Here is a 7,952-nt window from a genome sequence, read left to right as displayed (position 1 = left end):
TGCCGCCGCCGCCGGAGCCCCCAGCCGGCTTGCCCGGGCTGCCCGCCAGGACCCCCGCGCCCCAGGGCCTGCTCAGCCCCACGCAGGCGCCCACCGGCCTCGGCCTGGACGGGCAGCGCCAGAGGTGAGTGGGGGCCCAGCCAGGTCAGCCCAGGACGCTGGGTGCGGGGACCGGGACGGGGACGGGGGCGGGGTCAGCCCAGGACCAGGGGTCAGGATTACTTGGGGCCTCATCAGCCCAGGACAAGGGGGTCAGGTGACCTGGGGCCTTGTCCACCCTGGACACAGGGGTCAGGGTCACCTGGGGCCTCATCAACCCAGGACACAAGGGTCAGGGTCAACCTGGGGCCTCATCAGGCCAGGACAAGGGGGTCAGGTGACCTGGGGCCTTGTCAGCCCTGGACAGAGGCCAGGACAAAGGGGTTGGGTTCACCTGGGGCCTTGTCAGCCCTGGATAGAGGTTCAGGTGACCTGAGCCCCTGTCAACCCAGGACACAGGGGTCAGGGTCAGCCTGGGGCCTCATCAGGCCAGGACAAAGGGGTCAGGTGACCTGGGGCCTTTTCAGTCTTGGATACAGAACTGGGGGTTCCTGGGCCCGATGAGGGTTTCCTCAGGCCCTGTCAGCCCCCACACGTAGGGTTCATTGTCCCCTGAATTCTCTCAGCCCCTGGATATGGGGTCTGGGACTCCACGTTGTCAGCCCTCTGAAATGGGTTTTAGGGTTCACTCAGCCCTTATTACCCCTGAGACCCTCCAGCCCTGTGGGCTCTGGACATGCTCCCACTCTCATCCATTGGTACCAGTGCCCGGGACACAGGGACACACGGAAAGCCCTGTGCATCTCCTCGAATTCTCTGAACCGGGCCACACCCTCTGTGCCCACCTCCTCAGATGCAGCAAGTGGGCTGGGGTCCTCCTGGCACTGTCACTGACACCTGTTCCTAGAGTCCCCCGCACAGCCAGACCTCCCATCCCATAGCCACTGGTCTCTGGCACCCCTCCTCTACCTGTCACTTCCCTGCTGATGCCCGCTCTCCCCCCCATCACTCTCAGCTCGGTACCCTTGGGCCTGTCACACCTTGGGTTTACCATTGCTCCCCCTGCCTTGATTCCATTTCTGGGAACTACCTCAGCCCATCCCAGGGCAACCCCAACCATGAGCCCTGCCTGTCTCAGCGTGTGCCCCCTGCCCAGATGGCCCCTCGCCGCCCGACACCCTGTGTCCTTCCCCCAGAGACCATAGGCCCTGGGTGACCCTGCCTCCTGCGCCCCGGGGCTGTCCCACCCCACCCCGCAGCCCTCACCTCCGGGAGTGACTGTGGGCTCTGGGCCTAGGACTGGCTGCTTGTTATTGCAGTTCCTTTTCAAAGGGAGCCACTGTCCACAGGTCCAAGTGCCTGCTGGGCCGCTGTTCCCAGAGGCAGCCCCTGCAGGTAGGTGTGCACCGAAGGGGGCTGACACAGAGCTCTTGGGTCAAGGCTGGCATGGCCTCCTTGGTTACCTAGAGGTCATCAGAGTCGCCCCACACCCCTGGTCTTCAGGCAGGTTGAGGCATTGCTTTCCTCTAAGGTCTTTGGTTGGGGAAGTTTGGGCCCAGAACACAGCACTCTGTCCTCAAAGACGATGACGTCACATGCAGGTTGCATCACACGCAGGTCGCAGAGCACTCCATCCTTGGAAGTGTTCCTGGCCGTAGCCAGGCTGAGGGCGCCTGCAGACCCAGACCTGTCCACAAGATGTCCCCCCACGGACATGCCTGGCCACTGCTCCAGGGAGGGTCAGAGGGGTGATTGGAGCAGAGGGATGGATTTGCCTGAATATGGCAGCCAGGCCCCATGCACTTGGCATGGCCAGCTCCTTCAGGAAAGCGGGAGAGATGGAACTAGGTGGCGACTCTCCAGGGCGGAGGGGCAAGGCCCCAGGGTGTGGGCTCCATGGGAAGTGGGCTCTCCCCAGCGGGCTGAGCCCTGCAGGTGTGCTGGGCTTCTCCCTCACTCTGGGCCCTGCTGTTTGACATGGAAGCAGCTTTCTCCCTCAGTCCTGCATGTGAGTGTCCAGAACCGGATGGTGACGCCAGGCAGACCGGGTGCTGTCGTAGGCCCTCCTTCCACAGAGTTCATGCACCTCTGTGTGCACCAGGCCTGGCATGGAGTGGAGCCCACTCCAGTGGAGGGAGGCAGGGCATGGCGATGCTGCGGGAAAGCGCCTGTAACTGAGAAAGCACCCCCTGCAGGCCCAGAGCCTCCGTGGTGACAGTCCTGAGTGCAGCATGCTGCCCATGTGCAGCACATCCCTGCCCTGTGGGATCCTAGAGGGTGTGCTGTGGCTGGCATCCCTGGCACAGGATGGGACACGGCATGGGCTGGGTGCCTGGGGTCCTCCTGCCATACGCACCATGGGCCCGAGCGCCCCCACCCCTTGCCTCACCCAGGGCGGTCTCCTCCCTTCCCTCCTCCTCGGCCCCCACGTCCCTGTTCAGGTCTTTCCTGAACCCCACTCTGTTCCTGGTGGGGAGGCATCCCTCCTGGGGCTCTGCTGCCAAGTTCGTGGTGCTGACCTTGGGTCCGAGGGCCGTGGCCCCTCCCCTGATAGGCAGCCCCCAGTGTGAGGACATCCGTTTCTCCCTGTGTTCCCTGGGCCTGGCTGCTGGGCAAGGGAAGTGTGGCTACCCCAGCAAAAGGGGCTGCTAGCTCCTGGCTCAGGAGTTCTAGGATGAATTGGTTTCAGCAAATGGAGAGAATTCTGAAAGTCCTGAAGGTAGCCCTGATGTTGGTCTCGTGACTGTGGTGGTTTGACCTAGGCTCTGGGAAAAGACTTGGCTTAGAATCCCGGCTGCACTGTGCAATACCTCTGTGACCTTGAACAGGTGACATGGCCTCTCTGAGCCTCAATCTCCTCTGAGAATCAGGTTCCCACTAAGCACGGCCTTCCTGAGGTCAGAGGTCAGATGCGTGCCCAGGGCTCAGTGAGGTATGTGGCAGGAGTCAGTGTGAGGTGAGCAGAGCCTCTTTTTTTTTGAAACAGGGTCTCTCTCTGTCTCCCAAGCAGGAGTGCAGTGGCACAATCACAGCTCACTGCAGCTTCTACCTCCTGGGCTCGAGTTATCCTCCTGCCTCAGCCTCCAAGTAGCTGGAACTATAGGCGCACACCACCACACCCTGCTAAGTTTTTATTTTAGCAGAGATGGGGTGTCACTATATTGTCTAGGCTGGTCTTAAACTCTGGCTCAAATGATCCGTCTTAGCCCCCCAAGTGCTGGGATTTCAGGTGGGAGCCACCACACCCAGCCAAATGGAGCCTCCTGTTACAGCAAGGCTGCTCAGGGAGCAGTCACACCTCAGTCCTTAATAGTTTTTCTTTCCCAGGGAGGCCCAGCCTGGTGTGGCACTTTGTGTTGAGCCAGTGGGTGAATCATTAGAATCTCTGTTTTCCTCACAGAACTTCCAACCAGGTTTATTTTCACTTTTAACATTGCCATTGCCTAATGTCCAAAAGCAAGCAGGATCTCTGGGCCTCCCCAGCTGGGTTTGAGCAGGTGCCGGGGTGCTCCATCTGCAGCCTCCTCCCCACCGACTCCTCCCCCAAACCCGGCGGCTCACGGCACCAGCGTGGCCTCTCCCAGCTCTGGAGGCCAGAAGCCCAACCTCAAGGTGTGGACAGGCCCACACTCCCTCTGCAGGCTCCAGGGAGGATCCTTCCTGCCTCTTCCTACTTCTGGTGGCTCCAGGCGCTCCTGGGCTTGTGGCTCCATTTTCTGCCTCCGCCTCCGCCTCCGCGCCTCACTGTTCCTGCGTGTCTGTGTCTCCCCGTGGTGATTTCCTCACAGGGACACCAGTTGTTGGATTAGGACTTACCCCGTGACATCTTAACTTGATGACATCTGCTAAGACCCTCTTTCCATCTGAGGTCCCATTCACAGATGGGACTTTACCCTCTCTTGGGGGCGATACAGTTTAACCCACAACAGCCCTTGGTGAGTGTCACAGCGTTAATGAGGTGGGAGTGGCATCCCCTCAAGCAAACAAGTTTCCCCGAATTGCAGACAGATGTGGCCCGGCAAAGAGCCGGCATGCAGCCATCAGCAAGCAGAGCCCCCAGTTCTGGAGGGTGTGTGCCGAGATGCATCTGGGGAAAGGCCTGGGCCCCGGGCTGGGCTGCAGCTGTGGGACAGGCTGCTGTCTGGGCCAGGAGCCACTCAGCATTGCCAAGCTGCTGTCCAAGTTAAACCAATTTCAGCCTGGCATCTGGCGCCTTGTTTACAAGCCTGATTTGGGGGTTTCTTGCTCTCCAGCTGGCAAGTAGCTGACGGTGGTCAGCTGAGGCCAGAGCCTGGGGGCCCATCTCCCATCGCAACCCAGAGGCCACGCGACACCTCCCACTCCGCCCAGCCCCGGGACCCCATATGGATGCTTTCGCTGGGTGAGGCAACAGAGAGTGCTGGACTTGGGACCAGCCACTCATTCAACGGCTGTGCCCCAGGGTCCATGGCATGCCAGGTGCCCAGGCCAGGGGGTGGGGCTGGGGGTGGTCAGACAAGACCATTGCCCACTCTTGGAGCTGGGAGCAGCCGAACACCACCACTGCCCATGCCTTCCTGGCGAGGGAGGGTTCCAGTCTCCCCGGTGCTGGAGCGGGCACGCCATGGGACAGAAGCGCAGTCATTTGGCAGAGGCTCCCAGCTATCCTCACGTTGTCGGACCTACTGTCAAGATCACTTCAATGGCCCCTTCACCCAGCCGGGCCTCCTGAGTGCCCTCTGAGCCTCACGGCGGCTCCTGCACACAGCTTTGGGTTTCTAATGGGGCTGGGGTCTTCAGGCCTCAGCCCTTCTGGGCATTTCTTCCGTTACAAAGGAAAGGAAATGTACCGAACACTAGAAACAGTATTTAATAGCCGATTTCTCTTCCTGTCTGTGAGCATGACTTTGGGTGGAGGCATTGGTGGCCCGCTGTTTAGTGCTGAGAGTGAGGTGTGTCCGCAGATCTGGAGGGCAGCCTTCCTGCCGCCCCAGCCCCCAACCCCTTCTTCCCAAAAGTCAGATGGAGGCAGCTTCGAGCAGGTCGCTGCCATGTGGGGGGAACCACGAGTCGGCGCTGCTGGTCTAACTCTGCCATGGCTGGGCAGGAGCGGGGCCTCCTGGGACTCGGCAGAACCCGCATTTGCCGCAGTGTGTGGGGCGTGGGGTGTGGGGTGTGGGCCTTGCTGAGGGCCTCGTTCTTTCTGCTTTGCTCGCTTGTTCCTGGCATGTTTTGGATGGAGGCGTCCGGTGCATGCAGGATGAGTGAAGCACATGGAACGTGTGCCTGGGCACACCCCATGTAGCCACTCCCCTGCTGAGACAGCTGGCCAGCCGCCCAGCTCCCTGGTGCCCCTCCTCAGCCCCTCCACCACACTGAGACAGTGACTTGTGTCACTACGTGATGAGCCTCTCAACCTGGGTGGCGTCTGTGTGCACGTGCAGCCATGCTGTGCATGCCATCCCTGATCATGCGTGTCCTGCCTCCTGCTGACGGGCATGTGTGCTGCTCCCAACTAGGTGTGAGGTGGTGCATCTGTACATGCATGATCCTCTCCGTGTCTGCCAGACACACGGACACCTCTCTGTGGAGCCCGGGGCGAGCAGGGGTCCATCTCATGGGTTCCCAGCCCATCCTCCAAAGGAGCCAAGCAGTGGACACTGGCCTGGGTCCCATCTGCACATGCCAGTGCCCGTCCCGTTAGCAGCAGCACCCTGCTGTGGTGACACATGCAGTTGTGACAGCCTGGTTCTGGAAGGGAAGCACCTCCCTCGTTCTCCCTCAGCGCCAGCTCCCGTGGAGGCAGAGGGGAAGGGAAGGCCAAAGCGGCGTCCTCCCCACTTGGCCGCCCTGCCCTGCACCCGTGGGCAGGCACCTCCTTCAGCATTGTCAGAGTCTTCTGGACTCAAACCAAACAACGTGACCTGCAGCAGGGCCAGGTTCAGAAAATGAACCCCTGAGAAACCGCGGAGAGCAGCCGCCGTTCCAGCTGACGCAGCCGCCGTTCCAGCTGACGCAGCGGGAGCGGTGCCGCCGGGTGCAGCCCCCGCCATCCACATGGGCTCAGGTCCCCACTCTGTTTCTTACCAGCCATGTCTACTTGGGCAAGTTGCTAAACACCTCCGTGCCTCAGTTTACCCACCCGTGAAATGAGGGTCAGAATGCTGCCTCCCTCCTAGAACTGTGCAGATCTAGTTTACTAATAAGATGCTTACAAAGAAGAAAGGAGAAGGAAATTACAGAGAAAAATCTGCAGAAGAACCCGCTGGGAACAGATTTTAAAGCGTGGTAGAGAGAAACCCATCATTCCTGCAGCGACCAGAAAATCATGGAGGAGCTGGGCCAGCCGGCAGCAGCGTCAGCCTCCCCCCTGCAGTTCCTCTGCATCCTGGGCCAGAGGCTCCAATGGTGTTGCCAGGCAGGCTGCCACGGGGCCCCCGGCTTCTGCTGGGGCCCCCACGGGCCTCCGAATGAGGTCCCAGGCATGCACATACCCAGGCATCCCCTGGTAATTCCCCGTGAGAAGGGGCTTCCAGAAAGACACACAGGCTGGTCCTCAGGGCCTCCAGGCCCAGCCTTGTAGGGCAGGACACACAAACACCTATCTGGGGACAGTCCCCAAATCTCCTCCTTCACCGGCTTCTTTCCCCAGTACGGGCCCTGCCCGTCCAGCCTCCGGTGGGCTCTTCTTGGGGCAGCCTGCCCACCCTCACCCATCACAGGCCAGCACTCACTCACCTGGGCTTCTCGGGACAGCCAGCATCTGCCACATACCCCCTCAGCATGCAGCTGGGTGCTGTGCCCCTCCGCTGCCCTCAGAGCCTGCTGCCTGCCCTAGCTCCTCCTTCCCCACCCACCCTACTCTCCAGGCCAGCCCACTGCATCCCCAGCCCCTCCTGGTCCCATCGCCCAAGTGCTCTCTTCTGGCCAGCTGCTCACCTACCTTCTGCAGCCATCCGGCTGGTCCCCTGCCCCTACCTCCAGCTGGGACTGGACGGTTGCACAGTTGTGTCTGGTGATGGGGCCAGTGTGAGGCACCAGGCGTTTTACTGGATTTTCTGTTTTCAATCCTAGCTTGTTTTCAACAAGCTCTTGTTGCCTTTGCCTTTTAAAAGATTTTAATTACATCTTAAGTTCCTGACTTCAAACTGTACTTGGTACTCCCTACAACCACGTTCTTTTTCACTTTCAGTACAGTATCCAACAAATTACAGGAGCTGTTTCCCACTTTGTTATAAATACGGTGGCTCACGCCTGTCATCCTGGCACTGGGAGGCCGAGGCCTGTGGATCATTTGAGGCTCGAGACCAGCCTGGCTGACACGTTGAAACCCCGTCTCTACTTAAAATACAAAAATTAGCCAGGAGTGGTGGCAGGCACCTGTAATCCCAGTTATTTGGGAAGCTGAGGAGGGAGGATCGCTTGAACCTGGGAGGTGGAGGTTGCAGTGAGCCGAGATCAAGCCCCTGCACTCCAGCTTGGATGACAGAGTAAGACTCGGTCTCAAAAAAAAGATAGGCTTTGTGTGAGATGACTTTGCCCAGCTGCAGGCAAGTGCAAGTGTTCTGAGCCTGTTGAGTTTGGGCTGAGCTGTGATGTCCATAGGTAGGTGTATTAAGTTAACTTGCGACTCTGTATTTTCTACTTAGGGTGGTTTTATCAAGACCTGACCCCGGCTGGGCACGGTGGCTCACACCTGTTATCCCAGCACTTTAAGAGGCCAAGGTGGGCAGATCACTTGAGGTCAGGAGTTTAAGACCAGCCTGGCCAACATGGTGAAACCCCATCTCTACCAAAAATACAAAAATTAGCTGGGCGTGGTGACAGGCACCTGTACTCTCAGCTACTCGGGAGGCTGAGGCAGGAGAATTGCTTGAACCTGGGAGGTGGAGGTTGCAGTGAGCCAAGATCGCACCACTGCACTCCAGCCTGGG

The 7,952-nt window shown here is 59.7% G+C and overlaps 1 protein-coding gene across 1 annotated transcript in view; it reads left to right on the top strand.

Annotated features, from left to right (window-relative positions):
* The first annotated feature begins 7 nt into the window (after positions 1–7).
* Positions 8–7,952, top strand: part of CABLES2 (Cdk5 and Abl enzyme substrate 2) — an 18,806-nt gene continuing 10,861 nt past the window's right edge. The window contains exon 1 of the mRNA XM_017881192.1: positions 8–124. The gene's annotated coding sequence lies outside the window, so the exon portion shown is untranslated. The remainder of the gene's footprint in view (positions 125–7,952) is intronic.

Source organism: Rhinopithecus bieti, unplaced genomic scaffold, assembly GCF_001698545.2.
Source record: "Rhinopithecus bieti isolate Rb0 unplaced genomic scaffold, ASM169854v2 scaffold_12573, whole genome shotgun sequence".
In the NCBI taxonomy this organism is placed as follows: Eukaryota; Metazoa; Chordata; class Mammalia; order Primates; family Cercopithecidae; genus Rhinopithecus; species Rhinopithecus bieti.
This window is presented reverse-complemented; position numbering and strand designations above follow the sequence as displayed.